The sequence below is a fragment of the Apium graveolens genome, chromosome 1 (assembly GCF_009905375.1).
Source record: "Apium graveolens cultivar Ventura chromosome 1, ASM990537v1, whole genome shotgun sequence".
Taxonomy (NCBI): Eukaryota; Viridiplantae; Streptophyta; class Magnoliopsida; order Apiales; family Apiaceae; genus Apium; species Apium graveolens.
Window position 1 is genome coordinate 99,043,641 of NC_133647.1, and position 8,970 is coordinate 99,052,610.

Below are 8,970 nucleotides of genomic sequence, written 5' to 3' on the forward strand. Positions count from 1 at the left end.
CCATGAAATCGATTCCCCACACATCAAAGACCTCGACTTCAAGCATCACATTTAATGGCATCTCATCCTTCCTTGACAAATTTCCCACTCTTTGGCAACGATCACACCTTAAAACAAACTGATGAGCATCCTTGAACAAAGTAGGCCAGAAAAAACCTGCTTGCAGAATACGAGTTGCCGTCTTCTCACCTCCATAGTGTCCACCATAAACCGTGGAATGGCAGTCTCGTAATATCCTCTCCGTCTCACAGAATGGGATACATCTCCTGATGATCTGGTCAGCTCCCTGTCTAAACAAATATGGTTCATCCCACATATACCACTTCACCTCATGCAGAAACTTCTTCTTTTGAGCGGATGTCAAATTAAGCGGCATTATATTGCTGACAAGATAGTTTACAATATCTGCAAACCATGGTTCTTCCTCCTGAATTGCAAACAACTGCTCATCCGGAAAAGATTCATTGATTAACGTCCTATCTTGTGAAGTAGAATCGGGATTCTCCAACCTAGAGAGATGGTCAGCTACTTGATTCTCAGTACCTTTTCTATCTTTGATCTCTAACTCAAATTCTTGAAGTAAAAGCACCCAACGAATGAGTCTCGACTTCGAATCCTTCTTAGAAACCAGATAGCGAATAGCTGCATGATCAGTGAATACTGTCACTTTCGTACCAAGCAGATAAGATCGAAATTTCTCAAAGCCAAAGACTATAGCCAAAAGCTCCTTCTCAGTAGTGGTGTAGTTCAATTGGGCCCCATTTAAAGTCTTACTCGCATAGTAGACCACATGGAAGAGATTTTTCTTGCGCTGTCCCAGAACTGCACCTACCGCATAATCACTCGCATCACACATCATCTCAAACGGTTCTGTCCAATCTGGTGCTGTAATAACTGGTGCAGTGATCAAACTCTTCTTGAGAGTCTCGAATGCTGCCAAACATTCATCATCAAATTTGAAAGGCACATCTTTCTCAAGCAAATTACACAATGGCTTAGATATCTTTGAAAAGTCCTTGATGAATCGCCGATAAAAACCCGCATGACCGAGAAAACTACGGATTCCTTTCACATAATTGGGTGGGGGAAGATTTTCAATGACTCCCACCTTGGCCTTGTCCACCTCCAGACCCTTGCTAGAGACCTTATGCCCAAGGATAATGCCTTCACGCACCATAAAATGACATTTCTCCCAATTAAGCACCAAATTAGTTTCCACGCATCTTTTGAGTATGGCGCGCAGATTATTCAAACATTCGTCATATAAGTGTCCAAAGACGGAGAAGTCATCCATGAACACTTCGACGTTATTTCCAATCATGTCAAAGAATATAGCCATCATACATCTCTGAAAGGTGGTCGGGGCGCCACATAACCCAAACGAAACTCTACGAAAAGCAAATGTGCCAAATGGACAAGTGAAGGTAGTCTTTTCCTGATCCTCTGGTGCAATACAAATCTGATTATACCCGGAATAACCATCCAGAAGACAAAAATACTCATGTCCCGCCAATCTGTCAAGCATTTGATCAATGAATGGGAGAGGGAAGTGATCCTTCCTTGTGGCTTTGTTCAATTTTCTATAATCCATGCATACTATCCATCCTGTAACTGTTCGAGTAGGGATGAGCTCATTCTTTTCATTTGCGACCACAGTGATACCTCCTTTCTTAGGTACACATTGCACGGGGCTCACTCACGAGCTGTCAGAAATAGGATAAATGATACCTGCATCTAGCCATTTCAGAATTTCTTTCTTCACCACCTCCTTCATGATGGGATTCAGTCTTCGTTGATGTTCCACAGTTGGCTTACTACCTTCCTCTAGCAGAATTTTATGCATACAATATGAAGGACTTATCCCCTTGATGTCTGCTATGGTCCATCCTATAGCCGATTTGAATTCTCTCAAAATCCTTAAGAGCTTGTCTTCCTCACTACCTGAAAGGTCAGCTGAAATAATAACAGGTAACGTAGATGAATCACCTAAAAAAGCATACCTCAAGTGTTCAGGTAATGGTTTGAGCTCTAAGGTAGGTGCTTCCTCTATTGATGGTTTGAGCTTCCCTTCAGCGTTCTTGAGGTCAGAAGTACCAAGAGATTCAAATGGTATGTCCAGCTTTCGCTTCCAGGGAGAAGCGTTCAGATATTGTAATTGCTCGTTGCTATCTTCATCATAACTGTCAAATTCCCCCACTAAGGCCTTTTCCAATGCATCAAACATTAGCATGTGCTCGAGTTCCGAAGTAACTGCGGAATCAATCACATCCACTTTTAAGCACTCCTCATCTTCTGTAGGGAATTTCATTGCCTTGAATACGTTGAAGGTCACATCCTGATCTTGGACCTGCATAGTAAGTTCCCCTTTTTGCACATCTATCAAAGTACGGCCAGTAGCCAAGAAAGGTCTCCCCAAGATTATGGGAATCTTCTTATCTTCCTCAAAATCCAGAATAACAAAATCTGCAGGAAAGAAGAGCTTATCCACTTTGACGAGCACATCCTCAACTATGCCCCTTGGGTAAGTAATGGAACGGTCAGCCAATTGTAGCGACATGTATGTGAGTTTTGGATCAGGCAGATCCAGCTTTTTAAAGATCGACAACGGCATCAAATTAATGCTTGCTCCCAAATCACAAAGGCACTTGTCAAAAGTTAGATTGCCAATGGTGCAAGGAATGGTGAAGCTTCCTGGATCTTTCAGTTTTGGTGGTAACTTTTGCTGCAGAACAGCGCTGCATTCTTCCGTGAGAGCAACGGTTTCAAGGTCATCCAGTTTCACCTTCCTTGAAAGAATAGTCTTCATAAACTTCGCATAACTAGGCATTTGTTCCAGAGCCTCAGCGAAAGGTATATTGATGTGAAGTTTCTTGAACACCTCCAGAAACTTCCCGAACTGTCTATCCAGCTTTTGTTGCTGCAATCTCTTAGGAAAAGGTGGTGGAGGATAGAGCTGTTTCTCCCCTGTATTAGCCTCAGGCAGAGTGTGTTCAACAGTAGTCTTCCTTGGTTCCGCCGCTTTCTCCTTTTGCTTAGATTCTTCATCTCTAACTTCAGCTTCGACTTCTTTTGCCTTTTCAGCATCAGCTACTTTTCCAGACCTTAAGGTAATAGCCTTGACTTGCTCTTTAGCTTCCTTCCTGCCTGGTACTTCTGTGTCACTGGGAAGAGTGCCAGGTTGACGATTGAGCACTGCATTGGCTAATTGACCGATTTGATTTTCCAAGGTCTTGATAAAAACCTCCTGACTCTTGCACAACATCTTAAGTTCCTCAAAATCAGCACTAGTAGGTGCAGCTGCACTTCCCTGTTGAGGATATGATTGCCTTGTAGCATACTGCTGTGGTTGCTGGAATCCAGGTGGGTTAAACTGTTTACTTACTCCTTGCTGATATGTTGGCTGAATAGCATTCTGATTATTCCCCCCAGCTGAAATTTGGATGATTTCTGTTATTAGGATGATAGGTCGCTGGCACAGGCTGCTGTTGTCGCTGATAATTATTCACATATTGAACAGATTCGTTGACAAGAGAACACTGATTCGTAGCATGAGAACCTGCACAAAGCTCACAAACCATAGCTATTTGATTAACTCCATACGTAGCCAGAGAATCAACCTTCATTGATAGCGCTTGGAGCTGGGCTGCAATAGCGGTGGCTGCATCAACTTCCAGAATACCTGTGACCTTGCCTGACGTCATCCTCTGAGTTGGGTTTTGATGCTCATTTGCAGCCATTGTCTCTATAAGATTATACGCCTCAGTATAGCTTTTAGCCCATAAGGCTCCTCCAGCTGCTGCATCGAGCATGGGCCGAGATTGGGCCCCCAAACCATTATAAAAACCAGTGATTACCATCCAATCCGGCATTCCATGATATGGACATTTTCTCAACATTTCCTTGTAGCGTTCCCAAGCCTCGCACATAGATTCTGTAGGTTGCTGCGCAAACTGAGTAAGAGCACTCCTCATAGCAGCAGTCTTTGCCATTGGATAAAACTTCACCAGAAACTTTTGCGCAAGATCTTGCCACGTAGTGATGGACCCAGCTGGTTCAGAATGTAACCAGTCTTTAGCCTTATCCCTCAGTGAGAATGGAAAAAGCCTCAACTTGATAGCCTCATCAGTCACGCCATTATACTTAAAAGTGCTGCAGATCTCGACAAAATTCCTTATGTGCATGTTGGGGTCTTCAGTTGCCGCTCCTCCAAAAGAAACAGAATTCTGCACCATCTGAATAGTGCCCGGCTTGATTTCAAAGGTGTTAGCTTGAATAGCCGGATGAAGGATGCTTGACTGAATATCATCAATTTTAGGCCGAGAAAAATCCATAAGAGCTGGATCAGCTTGAACAATACGATCTCCCATGTTTACTGGTTCTTTCTGCTCAGTTCCTGAATCCGAATCCTCAAAATCTAACTTCTCCGGAGTATCAAGAACTTCGTCTTTCTCCTCAGCTGTATCTAAGGTCCTCTTGCGAGCATGAGAACGAGTTTGCATAAACGCTTGCTAAAGTACCTGAAACACAACCGAAAAGAGTAAGTAACTACTACGTCCTAATCACTGAGTCCTAATGACCAATGATGGTAAGTACATAAACTAAACAAATACGCCGAGTCCCCGGCAGCGGCGCCAAAAACTTGTTAGGGTGAAAACATGCACTAATATTCACGCAAGTATACGCATTCGCAAGTAATATAGAATACTTTCTAGTTCGTTCCCTCAGAGACTCAGACTAAGTTATTGTCTAATTAAACTCACTCACCAATGTATGATTACTTCTCAATGTTAAGATAACACTTAAAATTGTTGATTAAATATTAACTATAATTAACTACTTAATTAACCACTTAACTAACACTTCAATTTATCAATAATAAAACACTCATGAGATCACAACTTCATTATTACTTCCTTCTATAGCCATTGTTATTACCTTTAGCATGTGACAGTGATGATATTAATCGAATAACACGAAACTGATAAAAGCCAGCTTTCATTATACTAATACCATTCTACCAAACATCCACAATTAAGATAGAAGTTGAATAGTCATCAATTATGTTGAGTTCCTATATGTTTACAGAAATTGACAACACAACGATTTAAGCATAAGTTATTCCTTTTGATTACATAGGGCAAATAAAACTGTTAGAGTTACCCACTAATCATGCACAACGTACATGAACCTATGCTAGCATGGCAAGTTCTAAATCTCAAGATCCACTGTCGCTTCACAAGAGATTAACACTCTATCTTATATGTTCGCGACGCACATAAGACGAATACGCACAACCAATACTAGATATCATGCAATCATCACACACTAAAGTATTAAACAATTAACTAAAGAATTCCATAATAAATCTGTTGAAACCCCATGATCACGATTAGCCCATAATAGAACTTATCGCCATCATGGGTTCATATGAAATCATGATAAACAACACAAGAAAATAATAACTAAACTACTTATATTAAAACAGAGTACGTCACAGGAGTAAATAAGTCAAAGCAAGAAAACTAGCATCCAACGTTACAACGAAACAAGAATCACAAGAATATATGCTTCCTCTTCGTTGCGGTGTGCTAAATCGGTCTTCTTCCTTATCTCCTTCGCTTCTTGCGCAAAACACAATCTAAAACATAATCTCCTTAATATATTCTTTTGTGAAAACGTCTCAAATCTACTTATATAATAGTCCCATAAAACTCAGATTACATAGAAGTTGGAAGCCAAACAGAAGTAGAAGTCTAAAATAATTTATCCTTTTCCCCGACCCTGCGCGGCCGCTCAGCATTTCTGCGCGGGCGCGTAAAGCTGCTACGTGGCCGCTCAGCATTGCTGCGCGGGCGCGCAGGACCCTACTGCAAAAAATCCAGGTTTGCTCCGTTTCTTCGCCGTAATCTGCCCGTTCTTTTCCTCTCGCAATGGTGAACACATGCCAAGGCTTATTCTTGAGGATTCCTCCTCCGAAATGCAACTAATACCCTGAAATGCATAAACATTAGAAAAATGCATCAAATACATAAAATACTTGATTTCAAGACACCAATTTAAGCCATTTTAAGACGTTCTAAGTGGTATAAAATGCCACTTATCAAAAATCTCACTTTCTTGTGGCCCTGCGGACTTGGTCATATTAGTGAAAATAGACTGCGGACATTGCATAAGGAAGGGTTACTTGACCCCTTTGATTTTGAATCATACCCTACATGCGAGTCTTGTCTATTGGGTAAAATGACCAAATCTCCATTTAGTGGACATGGAGAGAGGGATGCAGATTTTCTAGGATTGGTACACACAGATGTATGTGGACCAATGTCTACGCAAGCCATGAGTGGATTTTCATACTTCATTGCTTTCATAGATGATCGATCTAGATTCAAATATGTGTATTTGATGAAACACAAGTCTGAAGCCTTTGAAAAGTTCAAAGAATATAAGTATGAAGTGGAGAAACAAACCAAACATAGTATTATAACTCTTCGATCAGATCGAGGTGGTGAATACTTGAATGGAGAGTTTCTAGCTTATTTCAAAGAAAATGGTATAGTCTCCCAGTGGACTCCTCCATATACTCCACAGTTGAATGGGGTATCTGAAAGGAGAAATCGAACTTTGTTAGACATGGTTCGGTCCATGATGAGCTATGCGAATCTTCCAGTATTCCTGTGGGGTTATGTATTGGAAACCTTAGCATATTTACTGAATAAGGTGCCTTCCAAATCTGTTCCTCAAACTCCATATGAGATATGGAAAGAAAGGAAGCCGAGTCTTAAACATGTTAAGATTTGGGGATGTCCAGCTTATGTCAAGAAAGTTGACCCACATAAGCTGGAATCTCGATCTATAAAATGTAATTTTGTGGCATATCCTAAAGAGACTTTAGGGTATTACTTTTACACCGATCATCGGGTGTTTGTCTCCAGACATGCTACCTTCTTGGAAAAGCAGTTTATCCTTGAAGGAAACAGTGGGAGCAAAATTAAACTTGATGAAGTTCAAGAAGCACAAACTACTACGGATCAAGTGGAAACACCTGTTCAAACTGAACAACCTTCTGTGGAACAGCCCATTCGTAGGTCAGGGAGAGTGTCTCGCCAACCTGAGAGGTATTTTGGCCTTGTCATTGAGAATGACAATGAGTTGTCAATCATTGATGATGATGACCCTGTGACCTATAATGAGGCTGTGAGTACTGTTGACTCAGAGAAATGGCATAGTGCCATGAAATCCGAAATGGAATCTATGTATACCAACCAAGTATGGACTCTGGTTGAGGCGCCTGAAGGTGTTAAGCCTATTGGGTGCAAGTGGGTATACAAAAGAAAGATTGGAGCAGATGGGCAGGTGGAGACCTATAAGGTCAGGCTCGTGGCAAAAGGATTCAGACAAAGGCAAGGGATTGACTTTGATGAAACTTTTTTGCCTGTAGCCCTGTTAAAATCAATTCGGATTTTGCTTGCGATTGCTGCTTACTACGACTATGAGATCTAGAAAATGGACGTGAAAATGGCCTTCCTCAATGGGAAACTTGAAGAGGAAGTGTATATTACACAGCCAGAGGGTTTTCTTTCCAAGGGAAATGAACACCTAGTGTGTAAGCTGCTGCGAACCATATATGGTTTAAAGCAAGTTTCTCGTAGATGGAACATCCGTTTTGATGAGACAATCAAAGAGTTTGGTTTTATCAAAAACATAGATGAACTATGTGTCTACAAAAAGGTTAGTGGGAGAGCGGTAACATTTCTTGTATTGTATTGAAAGAGGAGACGTCAAGAGAGTTGAAACACATAACAACATAGCAGACCCATTCACAAAGCCACTTTTTCAAAGTCACTTTGATCGTTATAAAGACAAGATGGGTATTAGATACCAGAGTGATTGGCTTTAGTACAAGTGGAAGATTGAAAGAGATGTGTCCTAAGTCCAATCATTTATGATGATTTAGGAATAACTTTTATGTAATCTATTTTGATTTCATTGATATTAATAAAAGAGTTGCTTTGGTTTTATTGCGGGCTTTATCTATTTAAGTGTTTAAATAAGATATACCATAGTTTAGAGTAAAGCTTTTTATGGATTATGATGAGATCATAATAATGAGACCTAAAAGATGATAACTCTAAACTTAAATATTTCCTGGTCGTAGAATTACTAACTGGTAATTAGTAATCCGCAAAGATCGGTACATACTATACTTGCTTCATTATGAAGGATGTCTGTTCTCATAGACATTTGTGTGGTGTCACTATAGCTAGTATGTAGGTGCTTATTATAGAATAAATTCACTGAACATGACTCACACAGCTGAACAACTGATGGAGTTCACTCACGTGTCAGCAGTTGTTCACATAGTGATAGTTGTACAAGTATCCTTAGACTTGAGGTCATCATAGTCATCTTGTGTATACTGAACTATGTTTTGGTTTAGTTCTTAGTCTCCAGGGACAATTATAAGGGCTCTACTGGGTATAGGAATTTGTACACGAAGATAGTGTATGATCAATAAAGGATCTACCCCTTCCAGTGAAGGAAGAGAATGTTCAATGCTGATCCACTTATGCTAGTTCAGGAATCTCTGGCCAGAGTGAATGAAATTAGAAAGGAGTTTCTAATTCACATTAAATAGAACTAAGCATAGTGAATGGGAAAACAAATGATTAAATAAGATAGGCTTGACACAAGTTTCATGCCTTGTATTTAATCGTGACATTGCAGGGTAGAAGGAATTGATTGTACGGTAACTACTCACTAAATAGGTTCTTGGTATTCTAAGCAGTGAATTCGTATTATCCGGATAGTCGCGATATACTGAGAAGTATCCCTCACGATGTAGAATAAATATGATTAATTTATTAATTAATCATATTTAATGAATTAGAGAATTTATATAAATAATGATAAAATAGTTTTATTATTATTTATTTCTACTACCGGCTTAATATTGAACCTACAAGGTCACAC

The 8,970-nt window shown here is 40.2% G+C and overlaps 1 non-coding gene across 1 annotated transcript; it reads left to right on the forward strand.

Moving 5' to 3' along the window:
• Positions 1-3,867: 3,867 nt before the first annotated feature.
• LOC141680512 (small nucleolar RNA R71) lies at positions 3,868-3,974 on the forward strand. Its single transcript, XR_012558350.1, has one exon. It is a non-coding gene; the product is annotated as a small nucleolar RNA R71 (small nucleolar RNA).
• The last annotated feature ends 4,996 nt before the right edge of the window (positions 3,975-8,970 follow it).